Raw genomic sequence first — 12,982 nt, 5'->3', positions numbered from 1 at the left:
TTTGCGTTACGTGGTAATAAGCGGCGGCCGGGCATGGTCTGTCGACTCGAAATAAATTACAGTTCGCTTAGCTGCGTTTCTTGGCCGAGTTTTTGTCCGGCGATGCACTTGCACCCCGATAATTATTTCCACGACCGATAATCATGCTCGCCGGACCGGCGAGAGGACGCTAATGCACTCCCGGTATGCAATCTTTCTATTGAATTAACGTGTGCACATAGTTCGCGCGAGCGTTCATTCCCCTTGCCGATCGGATCGGTAGAAAATAGTAACAATGAATTGTACCGCTTGTACACTGAGGTGAACCGTGAAATTGTCGAAGAAATAATTCTTCTAGTAATTCAATTATTCAGCTCGTGTTTATTCGATTGTCAAAAGAAAATTCACGCCGTTCGATTCCCTTCTGCTAGAAGCTCTTATGTGTGGATGAAGGATGAAACATGGTCTCAAATTTAATAAAGTTTATACAATTCAAAATTATTTTTCTATAATGTAGATGATACTAATTAATAGACTGCGGATTTTATGCATTTATGACAGAAGTTAGATGAAATGCAAAACCGTGAAGACATTAGAATAATTTAAAAATATTGTTAAGTTATTGTTAATATATTTTAAAACTATTGAAAGAAGGAATACATTTTTATTTGACCTCTGCAATGCATTGCGATACATTTTTATTGGCATTTTTATTTCGCAGTCAAATAATTGGACTGGAGAAAATGAGAACATAAATTAAATGAAAATCTTTTTCTTATTTTAATAATTGTAACAAATTGAAAATAACGTAACAATATATCCTTAAATCCTTCTAATATTTCTATAGTCTCGTCTATGGCTCATTCATTTTTGTTGCAAGTGTATTAAATCCGCAATATAAAAATACAAGCAACGTACGAAATAACGTAACATTAATGATAATTAAAAAGTAAGAATCGAACTGTAGAAGATAAGATCGACACAAGCAAGAAGAGCTAAGATCAAATTGAATCAGCGCGCAAAAGAAGTATGTGTGTAATGAATAGTTACTGCGAACTATTATTAAAGCTAACAAGAATGTAACAGCAGAGGTAATAATAAGCGGTCATTATTGCACACAACAAATCAAGCTAACGACTACGTGGAATGGAAGCAATAAAACGAATATTGAACTAGCTAACGTAAGAGAGAAGAAAGAATAAGAATACACTTAGCAATAAGTATGAGAAAACAAATTAAATAGAAACATGCTGAGGAAGCCAAACAGGAAGGAAAGAAATCTGGTCTGTAATTGAACCTAATCACAACTAATAATAGCAATCAATCGTATCCTCGGATGTTTGGTATCTCGATTTCAAAATAAACCCGATGAATACGAAATTCATTACACAACTTGAAATACGATCTATAAACTTCTCAATTTCAAGTTCGAGTACTTTAAAATTCATTAATTCCGAGAGCGTTCCGGTCCCCCAAGCCAGCGTACGATAAAAGAATTTCTGCTGAGAATTTTACTGATTTGTTTCCTCAAAAGGCAATATAAAATAAGGAATTTACGAACGTTTGCTGAAAGTATTAATCCTAATTCTATCTTTAACGATGACGTCGATATTTCTTTTACTGCTGTTTTCATTTTGCATGACTGGATTCATAAGAGATTTGTCGAGACCATTAATCTCACGGTTCTGTTTCTCTTATCGCGAGTACGTGGGAATAATGTTTAAAAAACAGTCGTAGAATACTACGTGGAAATATTACTATGTAAATAATGGATATTTTCTGAAATTATTTGTACCGAATTCAAAGAGGATTCCTGTTTTTACACCTATTTTTACTCGTTCAAATAATGCAATCGGCACGTTAATTAATCGAAAATGTACCCCTTGGCAAAGGGAGCTCTCAAAGAGCAACACAATTGCAGCATTCGAACACTAATTAATCGGATGTAGCGCCACGAATAAATTTTCGCGGTGCTCGCGATTAAACCACAGACTTCTAAAATGTAAACGTGGTGACTATGCCAGGACTATTGTCGACGTTGATGTTAAATCGCGTCTCTTTAGAAGCTGCAACTGGTTGTCGGCGAAGCAAATTACTTCTTTTCATAACTTCTAATATAATTCCAGCTGCAAAAGCTACGTCGTTTCAATTTAAAAACTCACAATTACAAAATTATGAGCCGCCGTGCCGTCCTTTGACGGCGCAGAACTTATTCGAAAAGTAATTTAATCTTCTATATTTCTCCCGGCAACTTTTCTTCTCGAATTATTTTGTCTGTTTTACAGAGCAAGCTGTTTCGTGCACGATATTACACTATTTTGAACTGTTTGAAATTCTATTCCTGCGATTAATGTGTATGAAAGGAAGTGAATCTATAGAAAAGAAATGCAAACACGTATTGTTTTGAAAAATAAGCTTCTCCTTGTATCTCTCTTAACACGTTCCGTGCCGAGCTTTTTTTACTCGAATCTTCACACTTTGATATTTTACTAAAACTTGATGTATTACGTGCAATTATTAATTCTCGTACACATAACAACGTAACAAAAACTTATCAACGCCCATTCTTGCGGTGGAAATTGATTCTTCGGTTCTACATTTCTTGTAAACAATTTGTTCAGTTCACTAAGTAAACATGCAAGCGTGTACCATCGATGGTACACGTGGCACGGAACGTGTTAATCAATGAATGCGATTAAAACATTTAGCGTTTGTTTGCTTTTAACAATGCCAACATAGTCCTCGCGCGATAAGAAGTCATATTTGGTTTACATTACCCCTCTACTAGCTGTCCCACTGCCGCAACTATCGATCGTTAGCGATTGCTGTCGATCTCCGTCACCGTTTTCGGCCAATAGCGACAGATAGTAAGAGGGGGAACGTAAACACAAAGGTGCCTTCTTGTCGCGTGAGGACTATGCATATCTCATATGTATAATATACATCTCAAATGTAAGCACGAATGTCAAGAGATCGAAGTTGATTGAACAGCCAAAGGTACTCGGCAAAATTTCATGGAAATAATATTAAAGCGTTTCATTTCGCGCACAATAAAGCAAATATTCATTTGAATGAAATATTTCATATTCGTATATTGTAAAATATATATTTGAAATATTTATTATATATTCGTGAAATCAGTGAAGCATTTCAAATTTCATTGAACACAGAAATAAATTACTACCTCAAATGAAATAAATGTTACACACAGTCGGGAGAAATAGTATTTCCAAAAACTCGTATCTCTTGGTTGAAATATTTTTACCCAGGTCTGGTTTTTATGGATTAAATAGAATGAGTCCGCGTTTCGTCTTTGCTTCCCGAAAGTTGTTTCGTAAAACAAAAAAAGAACAAACTGGCAGTGTTATAAACCCCGCAATCCACTTGCGATGCTGCAAGAGTCTCGATTTTCCTCGACAAAGGCACTCGCGGTGAAAAGCGATTTCCATGAGCGCTGCGTAGAAAGGACTGCGAGAAGCGGGACAACAATAATCGACACAGGAGAGCCGCGGAAAAATGAATCAGGTAAAAACAACTACAGGATCGCGACGGAAGGTAAAGGGAGAAAAAGAGACGCGGGTTCGCCTTTGTTTATTTGGCGTTGCGCCGGGGTCTATTGTTCGGTTCCGTTTTTCGGTTATGCGAAACGCGGTGCGTGTTCAATCGCCAAATGCCAGCGCCTCGGGTTCGCCGCCGGATTCGCGCGAGCGAATATTATCGAGTTACCTTGAAGTGCTCGCAAAAATACGGTCGTTCGGAATTCCTGTTCGCTCGAAAGAAAATCGGCCTCATCGGTTCGTGTCAACTTTATTTATAAACGCCGACACTGTCGTTTTCATTTCGCAATTTTATTGTCGCATTTGCTCTCTTGCACATACCCATGAGAATCCATCATTTAGCAAGCTATTTATTTAGCTTGTGGATCTTCCTAATCCAATGCGATTTAGCCTTCTATGTTCATATCTATATCGTAGAAATTTTTAATTACTTTTATTAGTCATCGAATTTCTGCAATTCTGTGTTATATGAATTATCATACCTTTCGAGATAATAAGCTTGAAAACATTGCATCATAGTTCAATTTCCAAATACATGCATCTGGTTTTTCAGTCGACTCTATGTGACCCGAACACCATTAGTGTAAGTGTTTATGAACACCACAAATAAACCATAAACATTGTAAGTGCCGAAAGTCTATCTCAAAAATTCCCATAAAATCTAAGTAATTCGATTAATGAAACTGAAACTGGAAAGTTAACGTCTATTCCAGGTAAAATTCAATTTGTACAAATATATTACAAAAAAAAGAAATTTTGTAATTACATACTCAGCAATTAAAAAACGCGACGCTCAACGCGTTAAGCATTAGTTTGTTCGGGTCACATAGACTCGACTGAAAAACTAGATGCATGCATTTAGAAATTGGACTATGGTACAATATTTTCAAGCTTATTATCTGGAAGGGTATAATAATAGCTATGATAACACAGAATTTCAGAAATTCGATAACTCTAATAAGCAACTAAAAATTTCTTTACAAGAGACGGTTGATTACATTTAATAAAATCAATATTATTAAACTCGAGTGATGTTCGCGTATAAAGGAATGCCTGTTCATAAATATTTCGATTAATAGATATTAAAATGAAAACGAGAATGTTGCACATTTTATTAATATGGATGTTTCGGTATGTTTCCGTTCTCGATTTATTGGCATTTTATTCTCGGGCAAACATAAAAATAACGACATGTTTTCTGAAGGCCCATTTCAAATATTTTGTAACAGGTTATTATTTTCAATATGTAGGAAAATGGAATGCAGGCTCGTTATTTATTGCTTCGTTTCATTCAACAAAAAATGCTTTGATGAAATTGAAAATATGCATATTTATGAAAAAAATGGTTCTCTTGTTGAAATTAATATAGTATACTAGGTGTCTCCATAAATGTTTTTTATTAATTTTATTAGAGAAAATTGAATTAATATAGATAAATATTTGCAATCTGTTAATTAAAAGCAGGGTTCTAAGTAAACTTGTACATATCTTCCGCTGTGAGAAAAGAACCTGTGGATTTTTTACGAATAGAATTTTTACCTGTTAGGAACTTTTTCAATAAATATTCTCAGATGTTCTAGAATTTGTATAACATTAAAAGTTCAATGGAATTTAAATTTGAAATTCTTTTAGAACGTTTATCGAAAAAATCCCTATAAAATGAATAAAACACCGAATTATTATGATAGATTTATTTAACAACGCTATGTAATAATATTTATATATTAAAGAAATGATATGAGAAACCAAAATATAAGTGTTATAGTTTTATTAGAAATATTGAATAAAATATCCAATCCAAGTGCACAAACAAAACATTTTTTACATTTGTAAGATTTAAATACTTTTTATAATCACTCAGTATAAATTTAATCATTTAATGTTGTTATAATATTATCCACTAATAAATAATATTTGGTATTTGTTATAACGTTTCATGATATCTTTTACATTAACTAACAAATCATCAGTTTCAGTTACCGAAAAACCTTACATTTTTTATACTATATATACTATATTAGTTCTTGTTTAATCAAAACTTTCAATTTCAAAAAATTTTTCGTATCTGACCTCGTTAGAATTTGTAATATGCGAACCTTTTCAAAAGAGTGCCACGTATGAGAAATTCCAATGTAGCTTATGAAAAAGTTACGGAATATTTCCGAACAGTCATTAAAATTCATAAACGAAAGAATCGCGATATGATACAAAGAGACGATATTAGAATCGTGTTCGCTGTTCTCTTTAATCATGCTCTCAGTCTAGAATACTATATCACCTAGAATGGGACAGTGCAACGTGAAAATGATAAATCACGTAGAAAGGAGAAAAGAGGACGGAGAGACAATAGACTATTTAAGCCTGTGAAGGTCACGCTAATTAGAGAGATACTTCATTCAGAGATATTTGACTCTACATGCAAATCTGAATATTCAACTTTAATAAATACTACCTATATCCATAACCTCGATATATCCATAAATACTACCTCTGTATATCCATAACAATAGTTATCCATTAATAGTATGAAATACTCCTAACAGTTCCATTTAATTATATCGTTTGGACCAATTTAATAATTTTGTTTTATTTATCTCTTGTATTATTCATTTAATTTCTGAAAACATTGCACACAATTAACTCTCGAATCACGGGATCCACTTTGGCTGACAGATACAAAGCTTCCAAGCAAAATATAATTTTCCAGTACAGCTAGTTCAAATCGTTACCTATTTATATTATATAAAATTATAGTCCACATTAATGTTCACTAGAATGTTCTACAATTATGTCCACTAGTGTAGAATATGATTTCATAACTTAACACTGTCATTTACTCATATTAAAAACCTTTGCATTTACGATTCATTTTACTGCTACATTGAATAGCACTTCTTTGTCCTTAATTTCCCTAACAGAACGAAACAATATATTTTTGTTTATTGTATATCTTCTTATTCTCATTTACTTGCACTTATAGATTTTCATAACAGGAGAATCAAATTTTGTTTCGATTTAGAAGAAATGAATAACATTCATTCATTCGATTACGTCTGAAATCTTCATCACGAGTCTGTCTCGTTATCATAGAACAACTGGTTAATAAACTCTTTAACACTAAACTGATTAGGCCGATCAAAATTGACCAACTCCACATTTTTTTTCAAAATTGTCGAAATTATAAAGAATTAATCGTAGAAAACGATTGAATAAATTTCTTAATTCAAACATACGTTATATTAAAAATATCATGATTTCTAAATGAATTCAGCCTTGCAATTTTTATAATGCAACACATGTTAGTTGGGTTTAGTTTAATGTTTATCTAGGAAGAGCTCAATAATTTTTTTTCAAATAATACCTCCAAAACAAGTTATCATATTACATTAATCCAAATTTCGGACAACCTTTTGGCAAATTCTAAGTCGTCGATCTCCGATTTTAAAATGCCTGTTAGAAAAAATTTCCAAGGTAAAAAATTTGATAAAAGATCGAGGAGGTAGAAAAAATACTGAAATTATTACTGAAATCACTCTCGCGAAGATCGGATATTTCACACCGGATATTTCACGGAAGTTTGACGCGCCGGAACGGACGCTCCGCAGACGTCCGCCGAAAAAATTCGCGATGATCGCGAAAAATAATTCCAAAGCGAACGACGACGGCGAGCATGCGACTGGATTCGCGGACAAGAGTACCGGCGCGGCGCCGCGTTTTGAAATTGTCACGGCCAGTCTAATGGAGCCGCGAGCACCGGCTCGTATATGGAGAGCGCGAAATGTTCCCGGTTGTCGGTCTTTAAGGCCCTCTTAAAGGAATATGCCTGTATGATCGCGAGAACCGGGTCGTGCGTTATTCGTGTCGCGCACGCGTGTGCGTAATGTGCATGGGCGAACGAGAAAGGCTGATAGGTGAGCCCACGTGAGCTCTTATGTTCCTTTTCATATAACGGGTGAGACCGACGAACCGAACCCTCGCACGACACGGTACTTTTACGTTGCAATACACAGTGGGTCGTTAAGTTCGAGGACAAAATTTTATTCTTCTGCGACCAAATCACGTGAAAGATCTAAATCAATCTCTAACTGGTTCAACTGAATCCGATTTATTCTGCGAAATTTTGTAAGACAATATTTTGATGGATTTATTACAGTGAAATTTCGATTGGTCGAATGAGATGAGAAAGTGTTCGGATAATAGAACAATCGTATAATAAACTTTTTAAAGTTTAGACAAATCTTTAACTGTTCAAGCTGAATCTATGTATTTAACTCTGCGAAATTTTATAAGCTGGGATTTTGGTGTTTCTGGTCAAGATAAATATATATTTAAAACATATATTTAAAACGGTGAACATAAAGTTAAAATAAAATGTACGTGCATGTATTAATATTTGCAGGAACATGATAGAAGTAAAAAGTCTACGACGCAGGTGTCTAAAATGAAAATGCCAAAAATAATAAATAATGCAATACATCTTATGTTTTTTACTCATTTTAGAGATGAATAAAACAGTGTAAACAATCGTGTATTAAAAACTAAAATTAAATTCACGTCGAATTCAAGAATTTGTGGCGATTATAGGAACGTGAATGGTCCGGCAGTATCGGAAACAGCTTCAATAGAGCTGTATATGTAGTGTACGGATTATTCGAACGCGTGGCAAAGATCAAGCATTCGCCAAATATCGATTGAATGTCTCCTAATTCCATCGATTTGGTAGCAGGAAACCATTCCTGGTATTGACAGAGCTAAATTTTACTTATCCATTGCAAACGATTAAGCGACCTGCTTTTAGTCGTGTCGAAATTAGTGGACTCTGGAGAGCAATATTTGACTGAAATGTATGCAAATGATATTTAGCGAACAAAGAGGCAAACACAGTATCCGGAATAGAATGATTTAAAACGATGGTGTGCACATTGCTATACATACGTAACATTGTGTATCAAATCAATTATCATATCATATGAACAATCATTCGTATTCCTGCACTAAAGGTTTAATTATGCAGTCGAAACAGTTAATCCTCAGATGTAGGTTACAATTATGCTTTGATAAATATTTTAAGGAATTTCAAAAATTTATAAATGGAAACAGATCCTAGAGATTAGCAAGCACGTCAATTACGCTAATGATACGGAAGAGATTTTAAAATCACGCACGTTATGAATTAAACTAGTTTTAGAGGAAGACTTTTTATCGAAATTACATAGAAAATATTCTGAAATATTGTTACATCTTTCACAGGAAAAAGTGGTTCAGCAAAGACGGCATAACTTCCTATACATTTTGTATAATTTCAGTTACTTAGATAATCATTAATTCTTGCCTTACTAATTTTATATACTAGAAATCTATATACTAGATATAATCTATATACTAGAAATCTATATACTAGATATAATCTATATACTAGAAATCTATATACTAGATATAATCTATATACTAGAAAAAGATACATCACGTATCGTTTACCAGACATTATTATACGTAGGAATTAAAATTTGCATGTCCGTTCAACGAAGGAAAGGGATTCCTATCTCATCTTTTCGCTCTCTTTTACCTGGAAGCCTCTCGACGGGCGTCTCAATGTCTGTGCTATATTGGAACGAAGCTTAATAATTTCCTCGCAATTAATAATGCCAACAGAAACGGTTAGATTATATTACTCGAGATGACTAATTGCTTCACATCAGTAATCGCTACTGGCATTGAAGCATTCATAACAAAAGCCCTACTCCTTCATACTGGTTCTAAAATGGCTATCAACCGCTTGTCTCATTATATAGAATTATTACGAATATTTTAGCGTTTCGTCTGCTAACTCAATTACTATAACAATTAATAAATAACGTTACAGCAATTTATTTGTTAGAATAAAGTCTGAGAACGTCCTGTGTGATTTTAAGAAGTAATAATTTTGAATTCTATGAAATTCAATAATTTATAATAATATAATATATATAATATATTATATTATTATAAATTATTAAATTATTATATATATATATATAATAATTTATATTATAACTACTTACTTATAATTACTTACTATATATATATATATATATATATATATATATATATAGTATAAATATAATATTATATTTATACTATATATATAGTAAGGAAGACAGTAATATAGAATACAATAAAATAAAATACGAAACAAAAATAATAGTAATAGTAGAAATAAGGATAGATGTAACGAAATATGGATATTTAACGCTCACATAAATGCTAAAATACCTACTTTCAATGTATCACAAGATTTTTGATATTTCCTTGTTGAAAAATAAAATTGCAAACGTATCTAATTTTTGAGTAATTATAAGATAACTTACACTTGAGATGAAAATATGCATTGAGACTATGAAGTTCAATTATATATGATGTTATTAAACGTCCTAAGTAAAACTTTTCTACTAATTTTATATTTTCTTATCCTTGTTTACATACGCACTATGTTAAATTAATCTCATTTAACACTTTGATGATTAACCATCTCAATAATTTCAATAAAATTGAAGTACTTCATTCGATCAAATTAAAATTGAAAAGTTAAGGTATATGAGATCACTTACAATTTTAACATTCTTACGTTTCACAGATCCTAACAAAATTAGGAAGATATAACAGATCAACGTCCAAATTAATTTTCAAGTCTGAGCAAATAATTCCGTCATCCACACATGCGTTTAGCGAGATTTTTTGTAAGTCGAGAATGGAAAACATCGTACGCGAATGAAACAGAGACGAAGTGTCTGGATCTGATCGAGGAATCGACGAGATTGATTCCAACGCAATTAACCCAGGATTACTGTTTCGTGTCGATTGTACGAAATTTGTTTTTCACCTTGATAATGAATTTGCCGGACGGTGCGCTTGTCGCGTCGCAGGTGTATGGATGTTTCAAGCACCCCTTACATTTGTTCACCCACACTGCGGGGAACACGGCGCACGCCCACGCGGCTAACGCCTTCGCGGCTCGTTGCATCAGGGCCCCGGTGTTACAGGCCCAATAAAGGAGCACGCACACGCGCGCAAGCGAAACGGTGAAACGAGCCGCGTCGAAGGAGAAAATAAAAGGAGGATTTCGGGGCCCGAGCAACGAGCATAATTAATCCACAGAACTCCGGGAGAGACCCGAGAGAAATTCGGTTGTGTAACGGAGTCGAAAGTTCCTCGGTTTTAATTGAATGTTTGGGGAGATCGATCGCAGCTTTTGATTCGAAATGATCGACGGATCGACACGCTGTCATTGTCCGTCGCGCGGAGGCGGAATGGATCTCGTTTGGCTGGGGATTAGGATCGAAAATAGTGCAGCTGAGTTTCCTTGTGATGGACGTCATGAGTCGAAGTTGTCGACTCGGAATTTTGTCGCACGTGTAAAATTGTCAACAACTATTCGACACGTATATTTTCTTACGTTTAAATATATTTAATTCAATCGAATTTAATTTTGTTATATTTAAAATCAAGTTCGTTGAGAAGTTATGGAGCTACTTGGGGTCAGTGACTCGAACATGCAGAGGTTAGGTCAAGGTTAACAATTAAATCGGGATTTCTTATCTGACGTAACAGAATCCGATGATCCAGATGGATAGGTTGTGTCTCGTAACGGTGCTTTTTATTGGGAAGATCACGGGTGCTCGACACGAGCGATTGAAGATCGCGCGTCCGAAGACCACAGCTGGCCGGAAGTCGATCATTTGACCGGCAATATCTATGCAAAATGCGCTCAAGTCGTCCGGGCTGACTTACACCAGCCTGCTACGGTTCCTTTGTAACACGGTAACCGTGGAGCATTTAATATCGACGCAATTGTACTCGCTCGGTTGTTTTATTCACGGACGCAGCGCCGTAATTGTACCCCATAATTTTTCATAAATGCACGCTCACGACGACGATGACGTCGACGTCGCGTCCGCCTTGTTTGGCAATGCACAATACCGGCGGCACAGACGAGCGTTCGCCGTGATTTTCTTTCTTTTTTTCCTCTGCCTCGCCGAGTATTATTAGGTTGATAATAGGATAGGATTTGAATCGCGGCTAAATGGCGTAATGAAACTTAATGATCTTTACCTTTGTGCGACGTTCGGATGAGGATTACATAGATTAGTACTTTGTGAATTCTCTCATTAGGAGCTAATGCCTCGGTAATGTAACCTCTAATTTGATTAGTTCATTGAAATCGTGTTAGTGACTTCTGTGCTACAGTTTTGCGATTACGAATCTGGATGATCCAGACAATGTTTTCGTTTTTATTTCTTCTCTCATCCAGGCTCTATACAGCTCATACAATTTTTAATGTTGTGTAATTTTAGGAATGGAAAATATCTGTGCAAAAGATTAGAAAGAAAGATTAGAAAAAATCTCAGGAAAACGAATCTAAGCAGTGAAACCCTAAAGAGTGCTTTCATACAATTTTCTTCATAATTACAATAATTAGAACTTTTTTTATCAAAACAATTCCTGAAAAGGAACAGATAATTTATATTTATTGTGTGTGTGTGTGTGTGTGTGTGTGTGTGTGTGTGTGTGTGTGTGCCTAGATTTAGTAGAATGCTTAAACATTGGTGACAAGAGAACATGGGGTTTCATTCCGACTTAAAAGAATCAAATAAAAACCACATTTAACGGGTTATTACTAGAAATTTCGAGTCAAATTCGTCAAGGTACGGCAATGAGAAAATGGGAAATTCGATTAAAAACATATAAATTTAATTATGCATCGCTTTAATGACGAATTAGTTTTTCTTTTTAAGTAATGCGAATACAACAGAGACGATTTAACAGAAAAATGGGATGTCGGCGAAAACATGTGCAGAAAATAAAATTAAATATCGAAAAGGGCAAAGCGAAAGACAGAGGAGGAAAAGGATTTCTGGATCTCATATTTCCACGACGAAGTTTTCGCTGGTGCAGACTAACCACGGTTCGTTAGCGATTTCGAGCAAACAAGTGGCGGTAATTTCGAACGTCCTTTTGCTCCCTGGAGAACGAGAAGACGCACGGATCAAAGCGTTCGTCCTTCGGATGCTGGTCGGTCTATAGATAGTCCGCAAAAAAAGGACGATTCGCGACGTTGTTACGCGTCGATCAAAGTTTACATTGCCGAACTTCCTTCTGCCGCGAGAATGTTTTCGGTTTAAAAATACGGACCGGTCCGCTCGCTATAATTAGCCACGCTCGATACGCTAAAGAGACACTCCAATTTCATCCGATGCGAAAATAAAACGGCGCGCTCGATTTACACGGTCGTTTATTTACTGTGCTCGTCATCGAACAGAGTCTTAATTTGATAAGGAAATAGAGCGTTAGAATCGTACACAAAGTGATGAAATGGTTCAATATACTGATTACTGTCATATTTTCAAACAAAGCCCCTTCATTAAAAAATCTATTATAAATCAAATTTATAATAAAAACTCATCGTAATT

The 12,982-nt window shown here is 34.8% G+C and overlaps 2 protein-coding genes across 4 annotated transcripts in view; one reads left to right on the top strand and one right to left on the bottom strand.

The window, feature by feature from the left end:
• The window catches only part of LOC143259047 (tRNA (guanine(6)-N(2))-methyltransferase THUMP3), a 100,499-nt gene that overhangs the window by 25,095 nt on the left and 62,422 nt on the right, over positions 1–12,982 (bottom strand). The gene's annotated exons all lie outside the window — the stretch shown is intronic.
• The window catches only part of Kank (KN motif and ankyrin repeat domain-containing protein 2 kank), an 85,453-nt gene that overhangs the window by 15,468 nt on the left and 57,003 nt on the right, over positions 1–12,982 (top strand). The window lies entirely within an intron of this gene.

The sequence above is a fragment of the Megalopta genalis genome, chromosome 3 (assembly GCF_051020955.1).
Source record: "Megalopta genalis isolate 19385.01 chromosome 3, iyMegGena1_principal, whole genome shotgun sequence".
NCBI lineage: Eukaryota > Metazoa > Arthropoda > Insecta > Hymenoptera > Halictidae > Megalopta > Megalopta genalis.
Note: the sequence above shows the minus strand (reverse complement) of the source record. Positions and strands in the feature narration are given on the sequence as shown.